General features: G+C 38.3%; 1 non-coding gene across 1 annotated transcript; it reads left to right on the forward strand.

Moving 5' to 3' along the window:
* The first annotated feature begins 16950 nt into the window (after nt 1-16950).
* LOC121147622 lies at nt 16951-17056 on the forward strand. Its single transcript, XR_005882439.1, has one exon. It is a non-coding gene; the product is annotated as a U6 spliceosomal RNA (small nuclear RNA).
* Nucleotides 17057-17683: the final 627 nt, after the last annotated feature.

Consider the following 17683-nt stretch of genomic DNA (forward strand, 5'->3'; position numbering starts at 1 on the left):
AAAATCATCTCATCAGTGGATCCACAAATTAGCTGTCCATCATAAAACCTGCATATTAATTCACATTTAGAATTAGGGGTCACACCTCAAAGTTATTAGATTAGAATCTCTGTGAATGCTGTGCAGGTATCAATTCCAAAGACACTTCATTATTTCTGTTAACACTAGCAGAATAACCTGTCACTATCTCAGAATGTTAATGCAGACAGTAGAGCCCTAGGTGTCACAAGTGTCCGCTTGAGTGTGGCTATTATGCCATCATACCTCAGTGATTAACAACACTGGCATGCTCCCGAGAAATCTGATTGTTTATCATAACTGTTTTAACCATTTTGTGTTCTTATTCTGTATGCTTATTAAGTCTATCTTTTATTTCCCAAAATCCCAAATTTTTGCTGACAGATAACCCAAACACAGCTATATATCCCCACCTATAGATTTTTAATGCCATTTTGTTACCACTTTGTTTACAGACACAAAGTCAATCAAGAACCCATATGTACAACCTTCAATGAAAGTACATAAAAAGAATTTTAACTTAAATATATGAAGGAAAGGGTCTTCACAGTTTTTTGGATCTTGGATATGATATGATGATTGGTATGATATGATATATCCTAAGCATAGAGCCCCAAATTTCTTTACCCCAAATTTTCTCTAAAATGTCAAAAGAGAACACTAAAAAAGAAAGACATCAATTTGAAAAAGAGCCCCACCAGAGAATCTTGAATTCTGCAAAACTGAAGACAAACTATCAAATTTACAATGAAGCTGCAACAAAAACGTAGGGCTTAGGCAAAAAGTTTGGCACTAGAACAGAGCTATATAGTTTACTCACTTGAGCTTTCTTCCAGAAGATATTCCAGGAAAGCTTTTTTTGATACACTGCACTGAGAGGAGACCAGGCCACCTCAAACAAAGAATGTGTAAAGCTGAAAGAAACCAGTTTGAGTCAGATACTTGAATATATAATGCATGAAGATATGACTGAAAGCAGGAAGGCCCTACTACTTCCTCCTTTTTTGCATTCTCAGCACTCCCTGAACACTTCTCAGGAAGGCTGCTGCTTTAGGGAGCTGTACCTTCCCACTGCCTCCTGTACTTGCTTCAAAGAAATAAAGCCTTTCCTCCAAGTAACTTCTACTGCAGGCTGATTAATTGGCAGCACTCCAAGCAAAGGGCCTTCTCAGATCTGCTAGTAAAGCTTGGCTGGAAGAATCATGAAATCATTCTTACAAAATCTGGTTTGTATCAGTGTGCCAAAGAAGTTAGTTGTTTACAAATAAATAAGTATTTTTAAAAGGAAAAAGACAACATTGAAAACAAAGTCTTTAGCAGAACTTCCACATCAGTTTTGAAAAGAAAAAATCTAATCTTGTCTGTGCCCAAATTGAACATGACCAACAATCAACAGCAGAAAACAATTACAATGTCACATACATCTCAATCGGTACATGTTACACAAGTCTTACTAAAAAAATTAGCATAGATTAAATTTTATGGCCAATGTGTGCTAAAAAGTACATCCACATCACCTATAAATAGGAGCAGAAATTTTCACAGAAATTTATAACATGTGAGAGCCACATCTTGAAGCATATACTCCAGAATAACAGTAGATAACTGGTGGCTTCATCAGTACAGTCCTGAAGAGAAAACATGATCAGCAGAGGGGAGGAAGAGGAGTGGGTTGTGCTGTGGCAGAGTAGGTGAAGCTGCCTCCTGTGGTGCCTGCATCATATATGCGCTGGGGCCCATGCAGTGGGTGTGGATGACAAGGAGGTACAAGGAGGACAGCGCCCCCTGTTGGAAAGGCTGCAAGGAGCTTCTTGCTGTATGGCAAGGCCTAGCAGATATCTCTCCAACCACTCAACACAGTTTCACTTCCTTTGCATGGATATTCAATCACCCCATAAAGAATTCTGTAATCTATTGAGGAATAACTCTTTGCCCTTGTGAAATGTTCTTGCCGCTGATATGAGCTTGGGAGTTAATGCCACTGATAATGTCTCGGTGAGTAAGTCTTTAACATGAGAATTGATACACAAAGGAATACAACTAAGCCCATGTGGTTTCTGGACATGTTATTGTGTGCCTAACTATTGCCCTGGAACCTGGCTCAGACATGTAGCATGCCTTCTGGGAAATGGCTTGATGAGTATCCTAAAAATTAATAAAAGTGATAGGAGTATGAGCTGAAACTGCTATGGCGATACATATAATTATGGTAACCTAAAAGGTAGCTTGTCTTTGCAATTTCTTTGGAGCATAGAAAATATATCTGTTTTAAGTGCTTTTATAATTTTTGGCTAGAGGTATTACAGAATGTTTTTATTACTATCATAGAAATAGGCTTTTAATTATTATTTGACTGTTTATGGGGTTGTAGAGTGTGTAGTTGTAGGAGGATTTAATATTTAAAACTTTTGTCTTGGATCTTTAAGTTTTTCCCCTTGTGGCATATTTCTCCCACTAAGTGATAGTTACGTTGTAGAAATAGATATGTAGTAGGAATGTATTACTGATTAGTAGATAACTGCATGTGCCTTGGCCTTGAAGTTCTGGCTGTTGTCCAATGGCTACTACTAAAGAATGGATAATGGCTTGCTTTGAAGAAAAATGATTATAGCATACAGCATTATCTGTAAGAGAACCTGGTTGATCATGAAGTAAAAAATAAAATTATCAAGCATCTGTGCATGTTCCCTTAGTCATCAAGTTAAAAATAGAACAATCTTTACTCTGTTAGCTCTACCTTCAGACCAGAGAAGGTCTCCCCAAGAAGCCACTGAACTTATCTGGACAATAAGATGCTGGACTTTATGCTAGGTATATACTTGCAATGAAGGAATCTCAACTGAACTTGAACTGCAGTTATGCAGCAAGGTGGAGGAATCCAATATGCGGGGAGGGTTGTGGGAGGTGTGTCCAAAGTAAGCCAAATGATTCAAAAAGCAAACACTGTATTTTTAAAATATCTTCTCCATTCGTGGACAACGTACGTTTTCTCCATCTCACCCATCTCGTTTCACCTGGTTGATTTGGTTCAGTCATCTGATGTGTGGCTTATTGAATTCTATGAGCTCACATTATCCCCCTTCTAGTACCTACATGAAAACCTGGGCTATCTGATCTGCATCTGTAATATTAATGATACACTCAAGGTTAGAATTGCAAAATATTGGGGGAAAATCCAACTCATTTCCCCCACTTCCATATTTCTCTTCACTCCACTCTTCCTCTTGGATCTGCTGTCAACCTAGAATTTATTTTGTTTACATTTTAAAGGTAAAAGCTATCTACCCTTGACTTCTGCTCTAGTTCTATTATCCTGAATTTTGTCAATTTACGAAGTATTTGGGGAACAAACACTCAAGGAAATTCAAGGTTTGCTTAGGTAGGACTGAATGAAAACCTCAGGAAGATAAACATCTCTTCCACTCTGGCAGTCCCCATTCACCTCTTCTAAACACCATTTCTCCCTTTAGCTTGCCTGACTGCTCTCTCTGCTAGCTGCCTGTTATTCTCTACTTCTGGGGTCAGCAGTCAACACAAGATTGACCTAATCAATTAATTTTTAAGTGTTATGTATCTAATAATCTACAAATTAGAAATAGTATTATTTATAGATAATACTACATGAAGGAAGAAAAACATCTTCAGAGGCAGAACCTGTACAAAAAAATTAATGTACTAGAAAGTACATAATTCTTTTTAGGACATTTCTTAATAATCATGAAGTTTACTTATTCAATTGCCCAACAAATATATTTGAGAGCCCATAGGAACCTTCCTGGAACTTGCTTTGCTATATGGTGCCCCAATTTGTTCTGTATCAACATCAGTTGAATGTTGTCTGCCCCCTCATCAGGAAACAACTTTCAAGAGTTTTCAAATAGTTATATTTTAATATTTTGTACCTGAATACTTCCTATATATTTCCCCATAAATATCTGTGAAATATTACTTTAATCTCATACTATTCCTCATTTAAAGTTCAGATAAAATGACCAGAGGTATGCAAGGTACTTTCTCTACCTTGTCCATCTGGTCAGTGGAAAGCACCAATGATTCATTACCATATTAGAAATCATTTTGTATGATGTTAACCTTTTAATCAACCAATTGTCACCCAGTTCGCTCTGACCTAATCCTCAGGTGCTCCTCTTTTCCCATAATTTACAACATCCATAGCAAGCCTCTGCTGCATGTAGACTCTTACCCAATAATTTGAAATAACATAAAACCTCAGAACCTTATACTAAAAGAAGCTTTTCTCTTCTCCCTAGATCCTGGATGGAAATCTGAATTTCTTGAGTGCTTGGCCTCCTCCATTCTCCCACTTCTATCTCTTACCCTCATTCACTACTTCCTTTTTCTTGCTGGTTCTAGGGTCTGGCTTAGCCAGAGAGAGATGGCTCAGTATAAACAACTCAGTTGTATGAGGTTGATGAAGGTATCACGTTAAGACACATGTGGTCTCTCCAATTAGAGTGTCATCAAACACTCAGTCTCAAGTGGGAATTGCTCACAGAGTATTTATTTATTTGTAAGAAATGAAGAAAAAAAAGAGAAGGTACAGTTCCCCAACAAAACAACCCCTGTCACTAGCAGCTCACCAAGGCTCTTACAGCAAGGGATAAGGGATTTTGCAGGATGTACAAAAGGGGACACAGAAGGATCCTTCTTGATGACATTATACAGCTTCATTCGAAAATGTGACTCAACTCTTCTCTTTGTCTTTATGTCTGGCTTCCTCTGAAGTCCTCTGATGTGTAAACTGCTTCATATTCTCAATCCATGGTCTTGAGCCTCTCTCTTGGCTAAATCCTGCTGTCTTGATTATACGGGGGCCCTTTTGGTAATAGCTTCCTTAACTGGTGTTCTGTTGATTTCTTCAGTCTCTTGTCTTAAGTATTTGGCCCCTGCAGATAAGTCAGCACAAGGATACCTCTCTAACTGTGCTTTGTGACAGAGGTTCTCTGTCCTTTGGGGTAAGATTCCTCCAAGATTGACATTTAGTCACTTCCCTCAATGGGATTCAATCTAGATCCAAGTAAATACATATATTAATCCAGAGCTGGATTCAAGATTGAGCACCTGCCCAGAATCTTCTCTCCCTTCTGCATCCCAGAAGAAGCCACTCCAGTCACAGTCTCTCACCAGCAGACTAACTCAAGTAACACATCTTCCAAAGCTTTTAAGTTGGTCCTCCCTTGAGGCCTTCTCACTTAGAAGTGACTAATAGAAAACTGTCTTCAAAGAAATGCCTTCCCCAAAGCCTTTCAGCTTCACCTTTAAAAACAAATGCTTAGGGTGGGTGACAGGTAGTTCACATAGACCAGTTTAGGATTTACCACTTTGCAACACTAGTTGCTTAAGCTGGAATGATTTATTCTCTAACTTTAAGCCCTTGGAGACAACAGGAAAAAAATTCAACTGAACATGCTGTAGCTTACACAAAATGCTTCAATAATTCAGAGTAGTTCAGAAAATAAAATTGCCAACCTTGTAGATCCCTGAAGAGTTCAATCAGAGGTTAGATCTCTGTTCTAGATGGTCAGGGTACAGGTAAAGTCCAGTAGAGATGCAGAAGGTGATAATCTTTCGGCTCCTCTAGCTTTTAAAACTTAACGATCACTAGGCTGTGCAAGTCCATGATCTGCAAGGTTCCCAGTCTTTATTAAGGAAAGAGAGAAGCACAGCAATAGAACACCAGAGTGTGATGCAACTCAATAAACATCTCCACACATCCCACTGGCTTTTATTTATTTGATCTTTTCTGATTTTGTTTGAATTGGCATATCATGATAGCACCAAGCTTGTTATTTCAACTTCAACCTAAAATCTCTAGAGGAATGAAAAGAAAATTCCAAGATCTCTTATAACAAGCATTCAGATAAAGGCTCTCAGAAAATGCAATATTAACAATCTTGGAACCATGAAACAGTGTGTAAATATTCAACACTATAGTGTATTTTAAAATATTTACTAATAATTAAAATACTACAACTAAAATAATTGTACTCTCTTCCTTTCTTTCCTTCAGGATCTTCAATTTTAACCATATTTGGTAATTTTTTCACTTAGGTGTGATATTGCCAAAAATGATTAGTAATCTTGACCCCTGTCCATTCCTAAATTGCTCCTGTTGGAATTCTGTTTTATTTAAGGGATTATTCCTGAAACTTAAGGGTAACATGCCTGATCCTGAGTTTACCAGGACATGAACTAGTTTTGATCTGTCAAAGAAAACCTGGATGTAGAGCTTGTGGCCTCTGCATGGTGGTAAGTTATTCACACATAAACACATAGACACACAGACACCACACACAGCTCAAGGGGGTACTGCAAATTCCATAATGTTTTCATAAGGAAGATAGAGAAGAAGGTGAACATTTCATGCTCTAATCTAACATCTTTCAGATAGTCTTGCCTCTATGCACTTGTTAAGCTAAAGCTCTCCCATGGAAGTTTTTCCTTTGTTCATTTGTTCCTCCCTTACTCCCACATGATTGGCTCCATCATGCTTCTCTTCCAGATGCTCTAGAATTCTCCCATGCTTCTTGCCTTTAAATCTGCCAGATACCCACTCTACCTCAGCACATCTGGAAAAACTTGCATGTTCAAGCCTTGAGTTGGTCAGCAGATGAGGGTGCCTGCATTCCTAGTACAATAAAGTCACCATTTTTGACAATGCAGTGGATGATGCCATCCAACACCTGCAAATGATCCTGGCTCGACAAGCTGGAGACATCTCCCTCAGGCTGCTTTTCTTTCAAGGGTTAAAGTCTCTCCTGGCTCTGAGGATGACATTCATAAAGTTACTTTTGTTTCCAAGTACAAATCTAGAAACTTGGTCACATGAAAACAATGATAGCAGTGATCCAGATAATTATGCCTTGAGTTTATTGGGCACATTTCTGAGAAACTCCGTTTTTTACCCACTAGGATCTAAGAGTACCTAACACCTCCCTTCCCCAAATATCATAATCTAATACATTGAGTCTCTACCTATAAATGAAAGCATCTCAGTAAATTAAATACCTTGTTAAAAAGTTGACCCTAAAGTACAAAGTTTTGGCATGCCCCACCTGCTGCCCCTGCAGCAAGGAAGAAACAGGAAGCTGGCAGCAGATTATGGTGCCCACAGTGGTTATAAAGTGTTTTTTTAAGTAAAGCATCAAGACATCTGTCTGCTGTCATTAGAAAGATATTCAGCAACTGCCCATCCTCAAATAATTACAGGCCACAGTTTCCTCAGTTTCTTTCAAGATGTATTCTCTGACATCCACATGGCAGTAAATGCCTTGCACCACTTGGTCTGTCAGCCAGGCATGTGAGAGGCAGGCCTGCTACTCCCCTGAGCTGATTACCCTGTAACTATTTTCTGTACTATACACATTCTAGTGTTTTCTCTCTGTACGATTGTCTGGCAATGCTTTTCCAGAAAAAAAGTCCACTGAAGGTCAAGATTACCAATGTATTTCTCCTGTTGGGGTGTGTGTGTGTGTGTGTGTGTGAGATTGATCATGAAAATATTCATGCAACACCTTTAAAAACAATTTGGGAAAAACAACAAAAAAGTAAAGGCAAGAAAAGTATTCAAGGACCCTGCACCCACATGGGAGGCCCAGAAGAAGAACCTGGCTGCTGATTTCAGATAGGCTCAGAACCAGCCATTGCGGCCACTTGTGGAGTGAACCAACAGACGGAAGATCTTCCTCTCTATCTCTCCTTTTCTCTGTAAATTTACATTTCTGATAAAAAAATAAACTAAAAAAAAAAAAAATCAATTCTCCAAAAGTGTTGCCTGACTGTAGAAGAATGTTTTCACCTACGTGCAGAATGATGTCCATGAGGGCTATCGGCCTCCTTACTGCGTAGGACAGATATTACTGCTCTCTTGATTTAAATAAGTATTTTGCAAAATAAGCGCCTATCATGAACCTTTGTCTGCATTCCTTAAACACTGTCTTCACTAGGAGAGTATGGGTCTTCATGTGGTAAAGAGACCATTATTTTGGCTCTGCAAAACTGCTCTTACTTTGAGAAAATGAAAGCCTTTTGAAGATTAATAGGTCTCTGGCTCTTCATTCATTTTGCACAGGCACAGCCATGCTGATTCCAGCACTGTAGCAATTTAAGGTGCATCAGCCTCACCTGAGAGGTGTTGAGTCATGCTGTAAATTTTTCCCATGGTCCCCATTTGTCTGGTCTCTCTAACCTGCTAGTTCATGTTGTCAGGACCCATCTTCTGCAGATTCTTCTGACAGGTTACAGTAAATATGAAAATATAAAAAAAAGCCAGAACCTCATGCCCAACAAGGAAGTTTATATTTGTACACCGGAACTCTCGGAAGCAGCAGTGCTGTTTTACATAGCACTTTCTTCCTCACACTAACTCAGGCTTGTGCTTCCTCCAAAAGTAGCTCAGGAAAGTACAGCTGCTTTGCCCTGGCTTCCTTTGCCATGGGTCCTCAATGAGGCTCTACTAATTTCCAACCCCCCCCCCCAAAAAGCTCATAATTTATTACTACATTATAGCTTTACAGCTGTGTGAGTTTGGGGTGGGATTTTTTTTAAATGTTATATCTCAAGGCAATTGATTTGATCAAAGAGTAATACCATGACTTCCTCTTTTATTATTTCCCAGTCAGACTTAGGCTGCAAGTGAAATCCTGCAGTTACATTGCTTAACACCGAAAACAATTTCAGTTTCCTGCCCAAAGCTAATCTTACTGACCATGTCGCTGCATGAAAGCCTGGCGAATGAGGACTTTCACTTAAAATTTAGCAGTACGAGATGGTAGGTAATCCTTATTGAGAAATAAACACAGACAGGAAGAAAGACCACAACATAGAACAAGAAAGACTACAACATAGAACAAGAACAACTCTTGTGCACCGGCTATATCCACAATCTCAAAGAGAAAAGGAAATTGCCAAGGCAGAGGAACTGCTTTCAAGGGCTGTCTCCACTCCACAACTAAGACAGATACAGCTAGCTGGACTGACTCAGATCCGCTTCCTTCTTCATTTCAGTTGAGATATTCACTTTAAACTAGTAATACAAAATCCAGAGTTCACCAAAAGATTCCACACATGCTGAAAGGAAAATCATTTCATTATGGCATTAGCTATCCTTGAACACAGAAAGCCTACAGACATTTCTCTCTAGGTATTAATTCTTGTTTTCATTACTTAAAATCATCAGCTAAAAAAAATTCCCACTTGAGAATTCAGAATTGATATCTGCAAAAGTCATTTCCTGCAATATGTGATCTGCTGTACTTGATACCTAGTCTATGTCCTTGAGGCTCTAATACCGTTGCCAAATAGCAGAGTATGTATGGATTAAAGCCTGAGTAATTGCCATGAACATTATCCAAGGCAGCATAACATTAACGTTAAATCTAAAGATAGTGCAGAGAAAGTTCAATTGTTCCAACAAACTAGAACTCATTTTGATATGGCTCCTATATTGTTACAAGAAGTAAGAGGTATTCTATATACAAGCAAAGAAAAATAAAAAGGAAGAATGTAGAATTAGAATCTAAAGGATTCTGTTAGAGTCTACAGGGCTTAGGCAATACAATACTGTTGTCTTATAACTGAACAGAGAGATAAATTCGACTTGCAGTTGACTAGAAAGGAATAGGGAAATAATTCCAATTGAGCGCCTAGTGTACAGCAGACATGTTATGTACACCTCATTTGCTTCTCACCGCAGTGCAGGTGTTATTATCTCCATTTTACAGAGAAGGAAATTCAGACTAACATAATAGTGATAACATTCACGATGATTGTTCTTGTGGCTATTACAGTAATATTTTGGAAAACAACATATCGGTTTCTGAATGGAGTGTTTAAACTACACGTCTTAGAGAAACCTCCTCAGAAAACCTAGTTTTATCCTTATTTTGTAGATAAAACAAGTTAGGATTTGGAAAATTGGAATAACTTGTCAAATAGTATGACAATCAAGCCAAGATAAGACCCAACCCCTTCCTCTTAGCCACAACCAGCAAGGGAAGCAGAATAATGTTTTACTTGCTGTAAATCTTAACATTGTGTGAGTCACTGGCTATGCCGCCTATAATTGGCTTCTCTGAAGTAATACTAACAATTACAAAGTTAAAATTTTGTAATTTTCATTGGAAAAAATGAGAGCAATATTTAGAGCACAAAATCTTATGTTAGATGTTTGGCATTTAGTCAATCACATGCTCAGAGAAAGAACTGTTAAGTGTGTTACAGCAGTATACACATGTGAGAAGCTGCACCTACAGCTTCCCTCAATGTCTTGCCCAGAAGGCACATCATGAAAGAAACATTGCTTTTGAGTGTTAAGAAAGCATATTGAAAGGCCATATAGTTTCACCTTTTAGCTTGCATTTAATAAAAAGTTAAATATAGATTTTATTAAAAGATATTTTCAGTTTCAGGAATGGGAATCATTGAAAATTTTTTCAGCCAAGGCCGCACTTTTGGATTCCTATCATCTCAGAGAAATTATGAAATATTTTGAAATTTATACCTTGATAAACAAAAAGTCCTATACGGAAGCTGGGGGATATACTCTCACTGCTCTAAATCACCTGCAGAATTTCCAAACATTCTATTAGATGTGTTTTCTAATGTAAGTTTTGGAGTCTCCGGTTTCTCTGCCTACTCTGGGAGAGATTCCAAAACCATAAGCCCTGGTCCTTACCAGAATGTACCTCTGCATTTCTCAGTATTACTTATGTTTACCTTGGCCATTTATTTGAGGTCTCAGGTAGTAGGGTGATATAGTAATTCCATGAGAATGAACTCCTTGGCTCTCTAATTCTGTTGATCGCAGATGACTTCAGAAAGACCCAGAAATCAGTCACTGTAACTTTATATCTTGAGAAATGTTCACACTTCTTTGGACGCAGAAACCATAATGTAGGGACACAAAAGGGATTTCTTTTTTAAAAAATATTTAGTTGAGAGAGAAAAAAGAAAGCAGGAAATTCCCATCTACTGGTTTATTCCCTAACTGTCCACAACAGCTGGAACTGGATCAGACTGAATCTGGGCATAGGACAGAGATATCAACCTCTTTAAGGCCAGGTTCCTAAAATATTCCAAATAATTTTCCAAACTCACTCTTCCTCTATGTGTATCTGGAAGTGAAAGTCTCAGATCTAATGAGGTTACATAATGGAAGAAAGTCAGATTCCCCAGCAGCCAGTTGGAGTAAAGCTATTGTACTACCCAACCTTTATGCCAGTATTTGTAGGTTAGAATAACCCTTGTGAGGCTAAGCCACAGAGAATTCCCTCACCAGTACACTGTTTTATTTTATGATGTTCTTGTCCCTTTAAACTAAGGCGTGGTTATCTAGTTCAAAAAGTCCCTTTGAGGATAAAATAATAGTCTTATGTACCTAACATCTATTTTTTCTTCTTCATATAAGCTTGAGACCTACAAACAAGTTTCTCCTATTAGAGAGTATGACAATGTATGTTTTTGATGATAGATGTCAACTTATATAAACATACGCATTTGTAAAAGAGGTCTTCAAAAAGTTCATAGAAAATATGTTTTATGAAAACAAGCTATCCATGGTTTGTGGAAGATTTTTACACCAAAATAAATTTGTAAATCTGTTCTCCATGAACTTTTTGAAATGCCCTTGTACAGAATGTGTAAACCTGCATTTTTCCCAGTTCATACAGTCCTTCACTTTAAAAGTATGAGGGGAAGCTAGCACTGTCCTATAACAGGTAAAGCCACTGGCTGCTCCTGGATTCGACCTGACCCACTTCCAGGTATTTGGAGATTGGATCAGTGAAACAAAAACCTCTTTCTCTCTCTCTTTCTCTCTCTCTTTCATTCTGTCTGCATAACTGTGCCTGTCAAATAAATAAATTTTTTAAAAATATGAGTGACAGTTTTAAAGATGGCCATTTGGTGACTACCAGATATATATAAAAGAAGTTATAAATCTTAAGATAGTCTTCTAGTGTTCATAGCAGATCTACCAGCGTCTCTCCTCCTTGGAACAATAGAACTGAAAATTCAGTCCTATAAAATCACAAAATTATAAGCCCACAGACTGAACTCAAAGTGGCTGTTTGTAGTGAAAACCCAGAACTGCAGAGTTCAAGTTTGGGGTAGCCATTTGACCCAGCAGTTGAGATACTAGATGGCACACTTCCATGCCTTGTGGAGTACCTCAGTTCAAGTGCTAGCCCCACTTCTTATTTGAACTTTCTGCTAATATGTACTTAGAGAGGCATTAGTGATAACGCCAGAAGTTGTGTTTCCTGTCACACTTATGTAGGAGGTATTGAATAATTCACGTTTGTGACTCAAAGGGTGGCCTCTGCACATTTGTTATAAAAAATGTGCAAAGATTCCCCCCAAATAAAAAGCAATTGTGTGGGCCCGGCGGAGTGGCCTAGCAGCTAAAGTCCTCGCCTTGAACGCTCCTGGATCCCATATGGGCGCTGGTTCTAATTCCGGGAGCTTTACTTCCCATCAAGCTCCCTGCTTGTGGCCTGGGAAAGCAGTCGAGGACGGCCCAGTGGGAGACCTGCAGGAAGTTCCTGGATCCTGGCTTTGGATCAGCACAGCACCGGCTGTTGCGCTCACTTGGGGAGTGAATCATCGGACGGAAGATCTTCCTCTCTGTCTCTCCTCTTCCCTGTATATCTGACTTTCCAATAAATAAATAAATCTTAAAAAAAATAAAAGCAATTGTGATTCTCTTTCAGAAGCCCCTACATACTCTATTGAATTAGATAGTAAAGGAACTCATTCCAGCAGTGTTGGTATCTGCATTAGGTGATAGAAATGAAGGTCAAAATTTTAGAATGGACTCTAGCATTCTCACTCGAGTTAAAGGAGACACTAAAATGACTAGTATGGTTGAAATTCATTTGACCAATAAAAGTAATATGCTATCCAAGGCTAGAAAACTAATTAAGCTATACATATACCTGATCAGATCATTTCAAGAGTGAGTAATAAATTCAGAACCAAGATATGACCTACTACTTAAGCGCTGTATAGACCTTTTGGAACTGAGTCAGCCTCCCAGATCTCAACGGAATTTAACTCTAGGCGCACAAAAGATACCTATTTTCAAATCCAAATGTCCTTTCAAATCCCTCTTATTCAGAAAAAAAAGTCTTGTTCAATACTTCGTTGTGTGGCATCATTAACCAATGCTTTTCCCTTAACATGCAAGTGTGGCCCTTCTAATTACTAAGGGCAAGTACAAGTTGAAAATGTATTTACTCCAAGTTTCTTGATACACTTCTCCTTAAGACCATGGTTTGCCTGATTCTGTACCACATGCGATCAAAAAAGAGTTGGAGGTGAGAATCACAGGTCAGCAAAGTGTCACCTGTGAGATGCTGGCAAGCTGGAGCTATTATAGAAAAACAGCAAAAGCTTTCACAATCAATTACAAGAAATTATCAAAAAGATCTTGAATATTATTTATCAAGAGAAGCAACATGAGAAAGTGGGGAGAAGAGTCTAGAACCCCCAATTGTGAGTGTGGAGCTCTGAGACCAAGCAATAAATTCTGACAAACAGAAGCTTCAACAAACTCAATTCTTCAAAATTTCATTTTATTTTCATTGTTTTAAGTTTAAATAATCACATGTGAGCAGTGTCTCATGTATGTGACAAGCACAGATCTTAGAGAAGGGCTTTCATCCTTTTTCTCCTATGTAGTCGGCATGCATAACATATTTCTATCACAGAGTGCTTCTCAATTATATATGATATGTGTAAATGAATGTCCAAGAAAATAAACCATTGGTTAACCTGCCATGACCAACATCAGCTTACAAGAGACAGGATCTGTTGATTCTTCCTCTCAACCTTACTGAAACAGCTTCAGCAGAGGGCTCAACAGGTGTTTGAGTAATGCAGGGGAGTAGAGTGTGAGTCCTGCCTGAAAAGCTGCATAGATCCATGCTTGCTTAGTACTCCAAACAGGAGAAAGAAAATATCAGTTATCAATTTGGTAAGCAAAAAAGCATACAAGAGTATTTGGTAAGAGTATGGGTTCTGTGGAACCCTAGGGACTTTATTATTAAAAAATCCACATGGGAAAACAGGCCACAGTGCAGTGGTACTTAAAACATTGCAGAGTCAGAGAAAGAAAAATTCCCTGTATCTAGGAAAATGCAAGATCTTCCCTCTGCTGTGAGCTCTAAATAGAACCACAAGTCTAAATAGAAGCCCTATCAGCTTCTAGCAGGCATCAAACTTCAGAGGTCTTATGAGTATATGGAATCAACTTTTGACTGTAACAGTTGAATGGTTTAGTTCCAGCTCACACATCTCTGCCTCTACTATAGTCAAGAGGACCAGAAACAACACATGCAAAGTTGAGAAAACAAGGGCAAAATGTAAAATCTGAGCACAGCCAACCAGCCTTAGCTATGAAATGGGAACTGTCTTCCATTTCAATGAAGCTAGAAATTTTACATATCATGGAACCAGAAAAATACAAGAGTTATTTAAGAGGCATAATTGACAGCTTTTGGTAAACATTTTTTGTCTGTTAATTGTTAAGAGAATATCATCTTAAGTATCATCTTCAGGATTTTGCTTGGCACATATTCTCTCTAGCTATATTTTGATGATCCTATGACTTCATGTTACTCATGATTGATTAGAAAGGTCAAGGATGACTGGAGTTGTGTCTACTTCAGAAGAAAAAACTAACCCCACAGAGCAAGTGTTAAAAGGAACCATAAAGGGGAACCATAAAAGAGAAAAAATCATTGTGAATGCCACAATTGTGCTTATGCATGAACCACACACATACCCAATAATTTTCAAATGGTTTTTCAATGAGGGAGAGAGGGTTTGATGCTTAAAGCAGTATCTTAGAAATTTGGAACAGGTAGGTGGAAATCTGTGTAGTTCCAAATGCTTTTTAAAGAACATTTTGATGTGTCCAGTGCTGATGAGAATTCTTGTTCTGAATGATGGGAACCACTGATTGATTTTAAAAGATGAGTAGCATAAACAGACTTGTCTTTTAAAAATCCACCCTGATATACATACAGGATAGAAATTGGATATTGGTGGAAGAAAAGAGTCTTTGAAGAACAAACTCAAGTGTTTCATCTAGGAGAATTCTCTCTGTCATAACAGAGGTCCCAGAGGGATGACATGAGACTTCTATAAAGGTGGCACTTACAGTTAATTGCCAAGTTAAAGCCAATTTTAACTTGACTGTATTGGTAATGTCTACTATAATATGCTACTGTATCAAATTTTGTTTATTTTTAGATGGCACATGGAATGTGTTTATGTATGTAAAATATTTTCTCCAAGTCAAGGTAAACGTATATATAGTCTCAAATTTGTGTAAGTTTTTTATTGCAAAATAATTCAGAAACTTTTCCTCTAGAATTTTAAGCAAAATACTGAGTAAGAGTTTTTTTTAAAGATTTATTTATTGTTATTACAAAGTCAGAGATACAGAGAGGAGGAGAAATAGAGAGGAAGTTCTTTCGTCTGATGATTCACTCCCCAAGTGAGCGCAACGGCCGGTGCTGTGCTGATCCGGAGCCAGGAGCCAGGAACTTCCTGCAGGTCTCCCAAAGCATTGGGCCATTCTCGACTGCCCTCCCAGGCCACAAGCAAGGAGCTGGATGGGAAGTAGAGCTGCTAGGATTAGAATCGGCTCCCATATGGGATCCTGGCGAGTTCAAGGCGAGGACTTTAGCCACTAGGCCATGCCGCCGAGCCCCCAGAGTAAGAATATTTTAACATGTATAATCATCTTACTGTGCAATATTATCTCAGAACTTCTTACATCTATAAAACTGCAACTTAATTCTTAAGGTGAACAGTAAAAAAAAAAGGTCTCTGTCACCCCAGACTCCAGTTGCCAATATTCTGATCCTGGAAATGAAATGCTTTAGATTGCATGACAAGGAAAATTATGACTTCAAGTAGAATTAAACTGCTTAACCAATTGAGCTAAAAACAGGAATCATATCCGGGATTATCGAGGCACCATCACAAGGTTCCCTCAGTGTGCCAGGAGCGGAAGAGGCAGCATCAGCGTGACACGATGCCAGAGAAACAAAAACAGCCATTGCTCACTTCAAAGGTCAGGGAACCAGAAATTCAGGAAGAATGTGAACAACTTCAGAAGATAAAAAACAAGAACACATTATTGCCCTAGAACTTTCTGACTGATAGTCAGCCCTATCAATACTTTGGTGTTTTCCCAAGGAGACTCATTTCAGAATAATGGCCTGCAGAACCAAGAAGTGAAAAATCTGTGTTGTTTTAAGCCACTTGTTTTGTCATGTTTGCAGTTGTCTTTCTTAGCGAACCACTGGTCTTAATTCTCCCATAATCTTCATCCGTTTACCTTGAACTAACACTTTGCAGTTTTCTTGTCTCACTGTTATTTACAATTTATTTGTAAGCTGGTTACTTATACCAATCTGTGACAACCAGATGTCTTCCCACAAGCAGGCCCATCATGTTATCGCAGTGCAAATCAACAACAACAAAAAAGATCGTATAATGTAGTCTCTTTTTTTCTTCTTAGTCAATACTTAATGGAAATACGGAAATACTCATCAAGTAACAAATAATATAGTTATAAGACTTAGGCTGCTTTCTACCCTAAGACATATGTATTTCTATGTTGGATTAATTAATGTTTGGGAAATCCTTATAAATGTCAGTTCTCATCCTGTGCTAGTACATAGTAAGTATATAACTGTCCAATTTGAGGCAGTAGAAATGTTGTGCAATGCAAGTGGTAATGATGAAGACACATTATGGATCCCTATAATTTTATCTGTAGCCAACGTATGATATTCAGGACAAGAAATGATGAAGATAATAAATCATACGTCTACATTGGTCTTGCACACATGAAACATAGATGTGCATGTCTTTGATGGAAAACTTAAACATGAAGTGTTCACTTTGGCAGCACATATACTAACAAATTGGAACAACACAGAGATTAGCTTGGCCACTGCACTAGAGTGACATGCACATTCATGAAGCATTCCATATTGAAAAAATAAAAAAGAATATGAAGCCAATTCAACTTTCACATAATTTGGAAGGTGGGGAGGGGGAGAAAAGTCTTTGTCCAAATTGTGTCTTTAGTACAATCAGAATATTACAATTTTTGTGTAAAGTTCAAAATGTGTTTTCAAATAGAGATAAAAAAGAAACTCCTAAGTCAATTGTAGTTTAACAGTAGGTTTGCAGTATGGTATCCCAGGGGTGATAACTTACAAGAATTGTGCTTTATATCTATTGTTCTGCCAGGTGTTCCTACAGTTCAACAGCAAAGGATCAGTGTCGACTTGAAAGACAAGGAAGTTGTACTATTCTTCGTAGGCTATAGTTCAATTTAAACATTAACTGTGCATATCAAGAAGTTAATGATGGGGCCGGTGTTGTGGTACAAGTTAAATCAGCACTTGGCATGTCATATCTCATATCAAATGCCTGGGATTGGGTCTACCTCCATTTCATTCCAATGTTCCTATTAATGGACACCCTAGGAGGCAGCAAATGATGGCTCAGGTACTTGGTTCCCTGTCACTCACGTGAGAGAACTAGATGGAGTTCCTGGCTCCTGGCACTCGTCTCGCCTGCTTCAGTGGTTTCAAACATTCAGAAAGTGAACCAGTAG

This window comes from Ochotona curzoniae, unplaced genomic scaffold (genome assembly GCF_017591425.1).
Source record: "Ochotona curzoniae isolate NIBS_2020 unplaced genomic scaffold, NIBS_Ocur_1.0 scaffold_4506, whole genome shotgun sequence".
Classification (NCBI taxonomy): Eukaryota; Metazoa; Chordata; class Mammalia; order Lagomorpha; family Ochotonidae; genus Ochotona; species Ochotona curzoniae.